Raw genomic sequence first — 13,222 nt, 5'->3', positions numbered from 1 at the left:
CCAGTAGAAAAGAGTTTATAATAGATTGATTTTATTATCTTTTCATAGTGTGATATTGGCATAATGTGAGTATCCAACTTTCCAAAATAAAATTTCTGAGAAAAATTTTACATTTCTCTTTAGAACTACTTTATAATGATTCTTAGATACATCTGTATTCAGATTTATAAGGAAATAAGTGATACATTGAGTCAAGTCCTATTCATACCCAGTTTTTAAAATATTGACCTTAAAAATCTTAATTATAGATTACCCAAAATTCAGTTTAGTTTTTAAAATTTCTATTGTTCAGGTAGAGGATAGGAAACGTGAAGCCAGGGACCAAAAAAGGGCAAATGGGAAATTCATTAGTTACTGATGATAAAAGTGTTTCTGTTAATTGAGAAGGTAAAGAAAATAGGCCAAAAAGAAAAGTAAAAAATCAGAATGACTTGTCATTGGCATGAGGATAGAGGGAATAAGAATTTGGCTCTTTGTTAAAACATTTGTTTTAAAATGAGGTGTCTTGGCGAATGTGTGGGTGCAAGTTGAGAAACAATCAGAAGTTTGGCTTTTTGTTTTGGATGATATATTTCCAAGGCTACAGGCCCATTTTGGAAAAGCTTACTCGATATGTTCTCTGCCAAAGACATCAGCTAATGACTGGAATAACGGAAATAGGCAGTGTCCACATTTGTAGAAGAATATTGTCTTCTTTTTACATCACGGACTGGCACCCTTTTAAAATTAGGGTGCCAAAGTTCTTCCTCCCTTCCCTTTGGCATGTTGGAGGCAGCTCATGGAGAGTGTCTTTGGACATGATTTCCAAACGGAAGGAGCAGGATAGTCCACTAACAATGAAGTGGAGGAAGAAGCATGCTGGCTGCCAATTTTTGTCATGAGGCAGGTAGCCGACAGTTATAGGCAACAGGGAAGTGGGCATGTGTTGGCAATCAATTTTGATAAGGCATAGATGCTACTGGTTGCCAATCCATGTTCTGATTTAAAACAGACATTTTTGATGATGAGGGTAATATTAGTGCTGGGTGAGAGGGGTAGGAGTGGGACTGGCTTGGGATGGTCAATGTCTGACCAAATGAGTTCCTGGGTGGCTCTTCCCTTGCCTGTTAGGAGAGACTTTGCACGGAACAACTGATTAAAATTGGTGAACTGCAGAACTTCATAAAGGAGGATTTGGTTCTTCATTTATTGAGGCCTATTATAGTATTCTATTTTACAACTTACTCTAAGATTTATCTTTATCCTAATCGTTTGCTGATAATTCTTGAAAAGTAAAATATTTTTATTCAAACATTCACTTGCACACTGGTCATGTAAACTGGCAGGTCAGGGGTTCAAAAGGTATTTTTTGTACTCTTACTGTTCTAGTTGCAATGTGGGAGATTAAAACAAGAGTATGATACATTCTAGAGGGTTTTTTGGTGAGTAGGAAATTTTGAGTCTAATGAAAGGAGATATAACTCACATGAAACAGTTTAAAATACAAATGTATGTATTTAAGTGAAAAATTGAGTCCAGTTTTTAATATTTTTAATAAACTTTATTTTTAGTAAAAACAAAAAATTCAATTTAAGAAGATCCTATTGTGGTCTTAGATTATTTGGAGAAGATTGGATTTTGACTTGCATTCAAGGGATGAAACAGGCTTTAGATAGGAAGAGAGAAGATGTGTTCTAAATGGTCAGTGCTTAATTTAACCTTTAGAAGAAAATTTATGATGTTCATATACCAGCTATAATTCAAAATAAACAATTCTAAAACTGTAAAGCACAAAACCTACATATATGATGAAATTAAAGTGGTTTATTTCATATTTTCTGGTTGCAAAATTCTAGGTAACTCCATCATAGTCATCTCTCTCTCTCTGCTTTACTAGTGTTTTAAATATCTACTCCTTTTGTCTATTGGGTCATCCAGCAACTGGGAATGTCAAGATCAATTAGTTAGCTGTAATAAGGAATAAGAATGCAATAAGGAGAGTTTGTTTTCATTTGTTTATTTGAGCAGGAAGGTTTAGATTAGGAGACAGTGGGAGGTAAATTCAATAAATAGGTGTGATTGGAGTTCAAAATCTTTGAATACTAAATAGATGAATATTTTCTGATAAATTATGAGAAGCCATTAAAGGTTTTATAGTGTGATGGTAGATGTATGAGAACAGTGGCTTTGTTTATGATCCTTCAATATCAGTGGAAAGATTAGATAAAGACAGAGTGGAGGAGGTTGAGACTAGGTGATGAATGAGGGAGAATGAGGATGATAGGTGATGAATGAGGGAGATATTGAATATATACATACATATATATGTATATGGTGCATGCTCAAACACACAGATACTTATCCTTTATGTAATTTACTCCACTTTCAGGATTATGTCATCCACAAGTTAGTTGAATTTATTTCTCCCTTTCCTCTCTCCCTTCTTCCTTCTCTTTTCTTTCCAGAATGTTCTATGTAAAGGAAAAATACATTTGTTCTCACAAACACATTTATAAATAAAATAATTGAATCAGTTAGGACTTATTTGGTAGTTAATAAAGGAAAACCTAACTAACAATAGCTTAAGTAAGGACATTTATTGTTCGCTTAATAAGAACTTTGGAAGTAGGCAGTTTCAGGTTTAGTCACTGACTCAATGATGTCATCAAGGACCTATTGTCTTTCTACTTTTCCATTTTACTATCCTCACTGAGTGACTTTTAGTCTTCATGTGTGTCACCATGGCTGCATGATAACAGCTACAGTTCTGAACATTTTATCTTCACACCCCTATTTCAAGAAGGAAGAAAGAGATAGGCACACAAGATTAGTTACTTCTAAGACTCTTTTTTTGAGAAAGGAAACCTTTCAGTTAACTTTCCCTTTGACAAAATTAGATCACATATTTATTGTATAATAATCTGAGGCACAGTGGAATAGGATTACCATGACTAGTCTAGGAACATCATGATTCATCATTTAGGATTGGGATAGATCAATGGCTCTATGGTTACCCAAATGGATCAAAGTTTTATTGTCATAGAGGTAGGGGATGGGGCTTCAGTGATGAGTGGACAATGAACAATGTCTGCCATAATTATTAATTTAGAAAAGTAAAAGAAATGATAAAGAATGGTGATATGGTATGACTCAAGTTTAGGCAGAAGTCTGTGGAAAGTTTACTAACTTAACAAATATAACTATTGAACTCCTACTACTGAAGCACTTTTTTTTAGATGCTGGGGATACAGTGGTAAATAAAATAGTGTGCATGTACATATGTGTATATGTGTGCATGTATGTGTTAGAGAAACAATAAAGAAATAAATCAATACATAGTAAATATAAAGCCAAGTAGCAATGTGTGCAATGAAATTAGGGAAGGTAAAAGGTAGAGAATGATGAGCATGCTATTTAGACAATATTGTTTGGGGAAGTTGCCTCTGATAGGGTGATGGTTGAGTGAAGGTCTGAATAAATGAGGGGTGAATGTGTCTGGAGGAAGAGTGTTCCAGGCAGACAGAACAGCAAAAAAAAAAAAAAAGGCTCTGATGAGGAATGTGCTTGCATTGTTTGAGTAACAGCAAGGAGGCTGCCAATGCTGGACAAAGTGAGCAAGCAGCAGAGTGGTAGCTACAGACATTGGTGAGATAGCTGAAAGTCAGATCATGCAAGGCCTTGTAGTTTTTCTTAAAGATTTTATTTAGTTACTCATGAGAGACACAGAGAGAGAGACAGAGGAAGAAGAAGGCTGCGGGGATCACGACCTGAGCTGAAGGCAGACACTCAACCACTGAGACACCCAGGCTCCCCAAGGCCTTGTAGATTTTGGTAAGGAGTTTATATTTTCTTGTCTTTAAAGACATTGGAAAGTTCTGAGCAAAGGAGTAATATGATGAAAAAAAAAAAGGAGTAATATGATGAAGTTTGCATTTTTAAAAAGATATTTTCAGGGGATCCCTGGGTGGCTCAGCGGTTTAGCACCTGCCTTCGGCCCAGGGCATGGTCCTGGAGTCCCGGGATCGAGTCCTGTATCGGGCTCCCTGAATGGAGCCTGCTTCTCCCTCTGCTTGTGTCTCTGCCTCTCTCTCTCTGTGTCTCTCATGAATAAATAAATAAATGAAATCATTAAAAAAAAAAGATATTTTCAGTTGTTCTTTGGAAACTAGGTTGAAGGGAGCAGGATGGAAGTGGAGAGACCAAATAGGAGATTATTGCCGTAGCTCAGGCAACAGATAATGCTGACTTAGAGCAAGATAGTAGTGGTGGACATGTGAGGAGCAAACAATTTGCTTATCACAAAAGTGGAGCAAACAATTTGCTAATGTATCAGATGTGGGGTGTGGGATAGAGAAATCAGGGATAACTCCAAGTTTTTGATTTAAGTGGATGGGAGAATAGAGGTATCTTATTCAGCCAAAACCTTTTTTCTAGTCATCCTTAGTTTTGAGAAAGGCTGGGAAAGTGACTATTTAGTTTTCCTAGCTTCTATAGTAGAAGAAGCCAAGGAACAAAAGGTAGGGATGAATGAATGCCAAGTAAGCCAATCTATGGTGCCTGCAACATAGTTATTATAAAAAATAGTGCATGCCATATCATTGATGATTGACTTTGTGTCAGTACATGCCAGTCATTTGCTCCCTCTCTGTTCTCAGGGCACATCTTTACTTGGACAGTGCCTATTAAGATCTCCCTGGTTTTAATCCTATGTCAACTTTGGGGCTGCTGAGTGTGCATTACCCAATGAATTGATTTCTGGATACTTTCAAGGCTGTTCTTCTGAAAAAGCCGATCAATTGTGTAGAAAATTAGGCACTCTCCTCTTATGTAACCACTGCTTTTTTGCCTGAAATTTTGTTAACTCAGATAGCAGTGACATTGTCCTTGAGGCCAATTCAGAGAAACTGGTTTATTTATTTTCTCTCCATTGGTGGGAGATGGAGTTACATCTAATATTTTCAGCAGCAAATTGTGAGTCTGGGGAACAGTAGTGGGTCATTTTAGAATTTCTTTCTTCTTTCTTTCTTTCTTTCTTTCTTTCTTTCTTTCTTTCTTTCTTTCTTTCCTTCCTTCCTTCCTTCCTTCCTTCCTTCCTTCCTTCTTTCTTTTTTGAGGGAGAGAGAGAGTTGGCATGGAGGAATAGAAGGAGAAGGAGACAGAGAATCTCAAGCAGACTCCACACCCAGCACAAAGCTTGACTCGGGGCTAAACACTACCAGGAGATCATGACCTGAGTTGAAATCAAGAACCAAATGCCAACCAACTGAGCCAAGTGGCCTCTAGAATTTCTTATTTCTAATGTGGTTTTCACATTGGAAATTTTGGTGTAAGAAGGTAGGTATTCTTGTCTTCCCAGGGAGGGAACTGTTCAAGCAGGTTCACAATTCATTCTTTAACATTAATTGATCCTGACCATGTGAATAGGATTATCTGGCTATATGAGCAAAGCAGTGTCGCAGGTAGAGGGAACAGCATATGTGAAGACTGGAAACAACATAGAGAAATGGCTCATCTAAGAACCTAAAAGAAGTTCAGTGAGACTATTTGTCAAGTGTGAGTTATGTGTATAAGACTCACTGGAGAACAAGAAAACAAGTGCTGAAATCCACCAGTGTGGGGGAACAGGAGGGTGATTGAGAAATAAATTATAGAAGAAGTAAGGCTTGAGCTGAATCTTCATGTATTCATTAATCCGATTGTTGGAAAAAAAAAAAACCCTAAGACCATGTGCCAGGTGCTGGCAGAGTGGTGGTTATAAAAATGATGAGCCAAACAAATATTTTCTGGCACCTGTTTTCATGCAGTATACGATCTAGCTCTAGTGGGAAAACATACTAGAATTAATTGCATAAATAAGTATATAATACAAACTAAAGTAAATTCTATGAAGGAAAAGTACAAGATGGTACAACAGAGAGACCCTACTTAGATTGGGGGCTGAGCAGGTTATGGTGGTTGGGAAAAGCCTCTTGGAAGGAATGATATTTAAGCTGAGACCAGAAGGATAAATAAGGTTAGACAGGCAAAGAGTTCTGGGAAATGGTTTGACAGAAAAGCACATGTGAACTCCCTGAAGTGGGAAGAGTTTGATATGTTTGAGGGCTTGAGAGCAGAGCAGTATGGCTGGAGTAGAATGAGAATTCAGAAAGGATACAAAATGAAGTAAAAATCACAAGGAGCCAGGTATTGTAGAGTCATGGTGAGATTCTGGATTTTTATCCTAATTTTAATAGAAAACCACTGCAGAGTTTTGATCAGATTTTCATTTCAAGGGTATTTTTCTGGCCATTATGTGATGAATGGATCAGAGAAGAAGAGTGGAAGTGAGAGGTGTCAAAAGGCTCTGAAAGTAGTCTAAAGAAGGGCAATGAAGGTGATTTGATTGGGGCCAAATACTCAGGAGAATGGGTTTGAGATATATTTTGGAGGTAGAACGAGAAGAACTGGTAATGGATTTATTTATTTATTATTATTATTTTTAAAGATTTTATTTATTTATTTATGAGAGACAGAGAGAGAGAGAGAGAGAGAGAGGCAGAGACACAGGCAGAGGGAGAAGCAGGCTCCATGCAGGGAGCCAGATGCGGGTCTCCATCCCAGGTCCCCAGGATCAGGCCCTGGGCCAAAGGCGGCACTAAACCGCTGAGCCACCCGGGCTGCCCTGGTAATGGATTTAGATCTGAGAAGTAAGGAAGAGGGAAATATCAATGAAGACTTCCAGGTTTTTGAGTTAAGCAGTTGGTTTGATGGAGGTGTCATTTACTGACATTGTGGAGCAACAGGCTTAGATGGGAGAGAGTATAGAAAGGAAAGAGTTCTGCTTTGAACACATCAGCTGTGAGAAGTTTCCAAGACATCCAAGTGAGATGTTAAGAATGTACTGGTGATATGGGTCTTGAGGTCAGGAGAGAAACGTGGTTTGGAATAAAACTCTGGAAGTTGGTAGTACAGAACTGATGTTAGAATGAAAGTGAATGGATGAGGTCATCCAATATAAAAATGAGAAGAGAAGATCTGGAATGCTGTACTCTTTAGACACTAGCAGGAGAAGGGAAGCTGGAAAATGAGACTGAGAAAGAGCAAGCGGGAAGGTAAAGAAGAAACAAAGCAAAGTGAAGTTTCATGGAATCAAAAGAGAATGGAATGTGGAGGATGTGGTCAGTTGAGAGGTCTAATAGGATGAAGATGGAAAAGTGTCGATGGATTTGGCAACCTGATTAAGAAACATTTTATGAGAATTGTCAGTGAAGGGGATAGATGGGGGCGGGGGGAGGAGACTGAAAGTGAAGGAGAGATAAGGAAGTGGATCCAGTCTGTAGACAATGCTTTAAGATGTATTACTGCCAACGTGGGGCTCGAATTCAGAACCCCAAGACTGAGTTGCATGATCTACCAACTGAACCAGCCAGGTGCCCCCACAATAGTCTTTTTAGAGTTCAGGTGTAAATGGATTTTTTTCTACAAAAAGTACAATGGCATTTTTTGGACTAATTCTTTCCTACATTCTTTTATCATTTATTGAATTTATATGCGTATGTGTGTATGTTTCTTTTTTTTTTTTTTTTTTTTAAATTTTTTTATTTATTTATGATAGTTACAGAGAGAGAGAGAGGGAGGCAGAGACACAGGCAGAGGGAGAAGCAGGCTCCATGCACCGGGAGCCCGATGTGGGATTCGATCCTGGGTCTCCGGGATCACGCCCTGGGCCAAAGGCAGGCGCCAAACTGCTGCGCCACCCAGGGATCCCTGTGTGTATGTTTCTAAGTCATCTGTCCTAACACACATATTTTAGAGTTTAACATCCTGATATTTTTCTGAGTGTCTCTACTTAAGTTTTTTTCTTTTTTAAGATTTTATTTATTTATTCATGAGAGACACAGAGAGAGAGAGAGGCAGAGACGGCAGAGGGAAAAGCAGGCTCCATGCAGGGAGCCCAACGTAGGACTCGATCCCGTGTCTCCAGGATCACTCCCTGGGCTGAAGGCAGCGCTAAAACCGCTGAGCCCCCCCGGGCTGCCCTCTACTTAAGTTTAAGTTCACATTTGCATCTACACACACATGCACACACACACACACTAAATTAAACAATAAATTCATACTGTGGTGTTATGTATCAGTTAGAGTCCTGCCAGGAAACCACACTCAAGGGGGTTGTTAAAGGGAATTTAATAAAGGGAGCATTTACAGAGGGGTGGGGACAGGATTAGGGGAACCAGCAGGCTGGAACATCCAGGGACAAGTATTGCAATATATCTTTTCTATCTGAGGCCTGTGGGTCTGAAAGGTATGGGGAAGAAGCTGTTATTAGAAGCTGATGCGAACTGTAGCTTTTTGGGGGACCATCAAATGGGTACTGGATATAGGCAGAGGACTAGCATGGCAAACCACAGCCCTAATATGGGAAATAAAGATTCCAATTTTTCTCCCCTGCTTCCTATCTTTCTGGTGACTCCCACTGGCCAAATGCAAAAGTCACTTTTGCAAATATTCTTTCATTATTATGCTTTTTTATCTTTGCCCATTTGACGGATGAAAATCTTTATCTCATAATTTTATTCTGCACTTCTCAGATTTAGAGTAATGATTATATTCATTCTTTGTTGATTCATCATTACTATTTCTTAAAAATTCAGTTTAGCATTTTGCATGTTTTTCTAATGAGGTGCATTGTTTAGTTAGAGATCCTTTCATATGTGAATAACTAACTTGATTTTCTTTTCGTATTTTTCTCCTCACAATTTCCCTTTTCATTTTTGTGGTATTTTTTGTTAGAGAGGAGTTTACAGTTTTTGTCAGTTTTTATACTTTATATTTTGACCTCTTTTGGTTTGTGCTTAGAATACCTGTTGAGTTGATCTGAGGTGCTACTGTTATCATATCCTGGTCTTTTTCTGGATGTTAAACTCTGTTCCACTGATCTGTCTACAATTCTCCAAATTCTAGCCTAATGTTTAAGTTATTGTGCTTTCTTAGTACATTTTATTAACTTGTTTGACAGGTTTCCAGGCTTTGATATTCCTTCTCAATATTGTTGTTTTTTTTGTTCTTGTATGTTTACTCTTGCAGGTAAAATTTTGAATCACGTCAAACTGAAAAGAAATTCTGTTGACATTTTTACTGTCATAGTGTTATTTTGGATTAAATTCTACAGAATTTACGTCTTACCACTGAACCTTCCTATTCTAGGATCATAAAATATCTCTTTAGTTTGCTAAGTTCCATTCATGGCTTGCAATTTTTTCCATATTAAGTCTGCATATCTATCTATCTATCTATCTATCTATCTATCTATCTACCTACCTACCTATCATCTATCTATTTGAGAGAGGGAGGTTGAGTGGATGGTGGTAGATGGGACAGAGGGAGAAGGAGAGAGAGAATCCCAAGCAGGCTCCATGCCCAGCACAGAGCCTGACACCAGGCTTAATCTCATGACCCATGGGATCATGACCTGACCTGAGAGTCAGACACTTGGCGGAATGAGCCACCTAGGCGTCCAGGTCTGTATATTTATTTTAAAGGTATTTTGGCATAGTTTGTATTTGTTGTTATTAGTAAACAGGAAAATGATTATTTTTACATGCTTTGTAACAAACCACCTACCTAATGGAATATCTTCAACTAGTCTTCTGTTTGATTTATTTTTACAATTTTGGTAGAAAACCAGTTTATGTACAAATAATGACATTTCTATCACTTTTCCAATATTTATATCTCCTATTCAATTTACTTATTTAATTCTATTAGCTATAAATGCCAGATTAATAAAAAAAACAATAAAAGCAACAGTGGGCATTCTTGGTTTTATGGGAAACCATATAGGATTTTATCATTATACTATTTTGGGTATCAGCTTGAGAGACTTTTAAAAATAATTTTACAAAATATTTATGAATTATTTTAGAATTAAAAATACAGAATTTTAAAATGTTAAAAATTAAAATTTCAGGGATCCCTGGGTGGTGCAGCGGTTTGGCGCCTGCCTTTGGCCCAGGGCACGATCCTGGAGACCCGGGATCGAATCCCACATTGGGCTCCTGGTGCATGGAGCCTGCTTCTCCCTCTGCCTGTGTCTCTGCCTCTCTCTCTCTCTGTGACTATCATAAGTAAATAAAAATTTTTTAAAAAATTAAAATTTCAGGGCACCTGAGTGGCTCAGTTTAGTCTTTGCCTTCCCCTCAGGTCATGATCCCAGGATCCTGGGATCAAGCCCTGACTTGGGCTCCTAGCTCAGTGGGGAGCCTGCTTCTCCCTCTCCCTCTGCCCCTCCGCTCATGCTCACTCACTCACTCTCTCTCTCTCTATCTCAAATAAGTAAATAAATAAATCTTTAAAATGTCAAATTTCAATTATAATTTCTCAAATAATAATTTTCCAATATTATGTATTCTTTGCATTCATTGCCTAATCTTACATTATTAAAATATTCTAGAACATACTGCTGGATTAAAATCTTTAGTATTTTCTTTAGGATTTAAAAAACAAATAAGCAAAAAAACCCCTAGCTTTATTGAGGTACAATTGGTATGCCTAAGTAAAGTGTAAAAGTGTGCCTAAAGTGTGCCTAAGTAAAGTGTAAAATCTGATAAGTTTTGACAGATGTACATAACTGTGAAACCATTACCACATCAGCTCAAATACTTCCTCATTCCCATTTGTAATCTTTCCCTCTCTCCATCCCTGCCCATCTCCACACTCCACCCTACACCCTATCCCCAGGCAGTTACTGTTCTGTTTTCTGTCACCATAGATTAGTTTTCATTTTCTAGAATTTTATGTAAGTGAAATCATACAGTATGAACTTTTTTGGGGGGAGGTTAGCTTTGAACATACAAGTCTTTGTATGGACATATGCTTTAATTTCTCTTGGGTACATACCAGGAGTGGAGTGAAATAGTTGGCTCCTGTGGTAGGTGTATTTCAGTTTTAGCATTAAAAAATTTTTTTTAAACCTATAGTGAAGTTGAAAAGATTTTTACAGTGACCTCATTTACACCAACTATAAAATTTTGTCATCAACATTTTATGTACTTGCTTGATGAGACAAATGCAATCATCACTCTGTCCACCTCCCTCTGTCCAATCTCCTTTCTAATTTTTTTTGGATGTGTTACAAAGTAAATCACAAACACCAGTACAATTCACCCTAAATATTTCAGTTAGCAAATCATTAGCCAGTATTCAGTATTTGTTTGCAGTTTTTTCTTGTGATACAAAGTTTACGTCAAATGAAATGTACACAGAAATGTATCTTTGCTGAGTTTTGACAAATATATGCATATGTGCCACCAAGAACCCATATAAAGAAGAGAACATTTCCAGCATCCCAGAAAGTTGCTTACGATTGTGACCAATGATTAGTCAGCATCCACTAAGAACTGAGACTTTTGTACATTGTCGATGAAGATTTAAAGTACTGCAACCGGCTGCAGCTCATTCAGCCCAGGAACCCAGTCCCTTTGTTTTGGTAAAACCACCTTTTTTGAACTGAAGACTTCTTAAGAATTCTTTCTTGGCATCAGCTCCGAGTCCACCACTTCAACCCATACCAAAAGCAAGAAGAAAAACTAGGAGCTAAGGTATTTCATACACGGGGTTTGTAAAGAAGGAGATAACTGTCGCTATTCGCATGACCTCTCTGACAGTCCTTATGGTGTAGTGTGCAAGTATTTTCAGCGAGGATACTGTATTTACGGAGACCCCTGCAGATATGAACATAGCAAGCCATTGAAACAGGAAGAAGTGACTGCTGCAGATCTAACTGCAAAATCATCTCTTGCTGCTTCCTCAAGTCTCTCATCGGGAGTTGGACCAGTTGTTGAAATGAATATTGGCGAATAGAGTCCAGAAATTCAAACTTTGCTACTGTCGGCGCAGGTTCAGAAGACTGGGTGAATGCCATTGAGTTTGTTCCCGGACAGCCCTACTGTGGCCATACTGCCCCTTCCTGCACTGAAGCACCCCCACAGGGCTCTGTGACCAAGGAAGAATCCGAGAAAGAACAGACAGCAGTGGAAACCAAGAAGCAGCTTTGCCCCTATGCTGCAGTGGGAGAGTGCCGGTATGGGGAGAACTGTGTATATCTCCACGGAGACTCGTGTGACATGTGTGGGCTGCAGGTCCTCCATCCAATGGATGCCGCCCAGAGATCACAACATATAAAATCTTGCATTGAGGCCCATGAGAAGGACATGGAGCTCTCATTTGCTGTCCAGCGCAGTAAGGACATGGTGTGTGGGATCTGCATGGAGGTGGTCTATGAGAAAGCCAACTCCAGTGAGCGTCGCTTTGGGATTCTCTCCAACTGCAACCACACTTACTGTCCACACTTACTGCAACCACACTTACTTAGTGCATTCACAAGTGGAGGAGTGCTAAGCAATTTGAGAGCAAAATCATAAAGTCCTGCCCCGAATGCCGGATCACATCTAACTTTGTCATTCCAAGTGAGTACTGGGTGGAGAAAGAAGAGAAGCAGAAACTCATTCAGAAATACAAGGAGGCAATGAGCAACAAGGCGTGCAGGTATTTTGATGAAGGACGTGGGAGCTGCCCATTTGGAGGGAACTGTTTTTACAAGCATGCGTACCCTGATGGCCCTAGAGAGGAGCCACAGAGACAGAAAGTGGGAACATCAAGCAGATACCGGGCCCAACGAAGGAACCACTTCTGGGAGCTCATTGAGGAAAGAGAGAACAGCAACCCCTTTGACAACGAAGAAGAGGAGGTTGTCACCTTTGAGCTGGGCGAGATGTTGCTTATGCTTTTGGCTGCAGGTGGGGACGACGACCTGACAGACTCTGAAGACGAGTGGGACTTGTTTCATGATGAGCTGGAAGATTTTTATGACTTGGATCTATAGCAGCTTTGCGTGGTGTGTGAACTGGTCTGCTGAGCCTCAGACAGTAGCTGTCCCCTGTGCTGGTGTGGCAGTGCCCGTGTCTCTCCTAGGCAGGCCTATCAACTCCAGGTGCTGTTGTGATTACTTTTACCCAGGGCCTGTCTTCTCAATCCCTCACCTTCCCCCAAGGAGTGTGTTGTTTTTCTCTGTTTAAAAAAAGTTACAAAAATAAACCTTAAAGCTAGTTGTTTTTGTAAAAAAAAAATAAAAATAAAAAATAAAGTACTGCAACCACTCTGGAAAAAGTTCTGGTAGTACCTTATGAGAGGAAACATGCACTCAATTTTATGATCCTGGTATTTAATTCCTAGGCATTTGCCCAAGAGAAATGAAAACGTGGTC

At 38.9% G+C, this 13,222-nt stretch overlaps 1 pseudogene; it reads left to right on the top strand.

Moving 5' to 3' along the window:
• The window catches only part of LOC100682991, a 30,719-nt pseudogene extending 17,711 nt beyond the window's left edge, over window positions 1-13,008 (top strand).
• The last annotated feature ends 214 nt before the right edge of the window (window positions 13,009-13,222 follow it).

This window comes from Canis lupus, chromosome 28 (assembly GCF_011100685.1).
Source record: "Canis lupus familiaris isolate Mischka breed German Shepherd chromosome 28, alternate assembly UU_Cfam_GSD_1.0, whole genome shotgun sequence".
Classification (NCBI taxonomy): domain Eukaryota; kingdom Metazoa; phylum Chordata; class Mammalia; order Carnivora; family Canidae; genus Canis; species Canis lupus.
The sequence above is the reverse complement of the archived record's forward strand: the minus strand, read 5'-3'. Positions and strand labels throughout refer to the sequence as shown.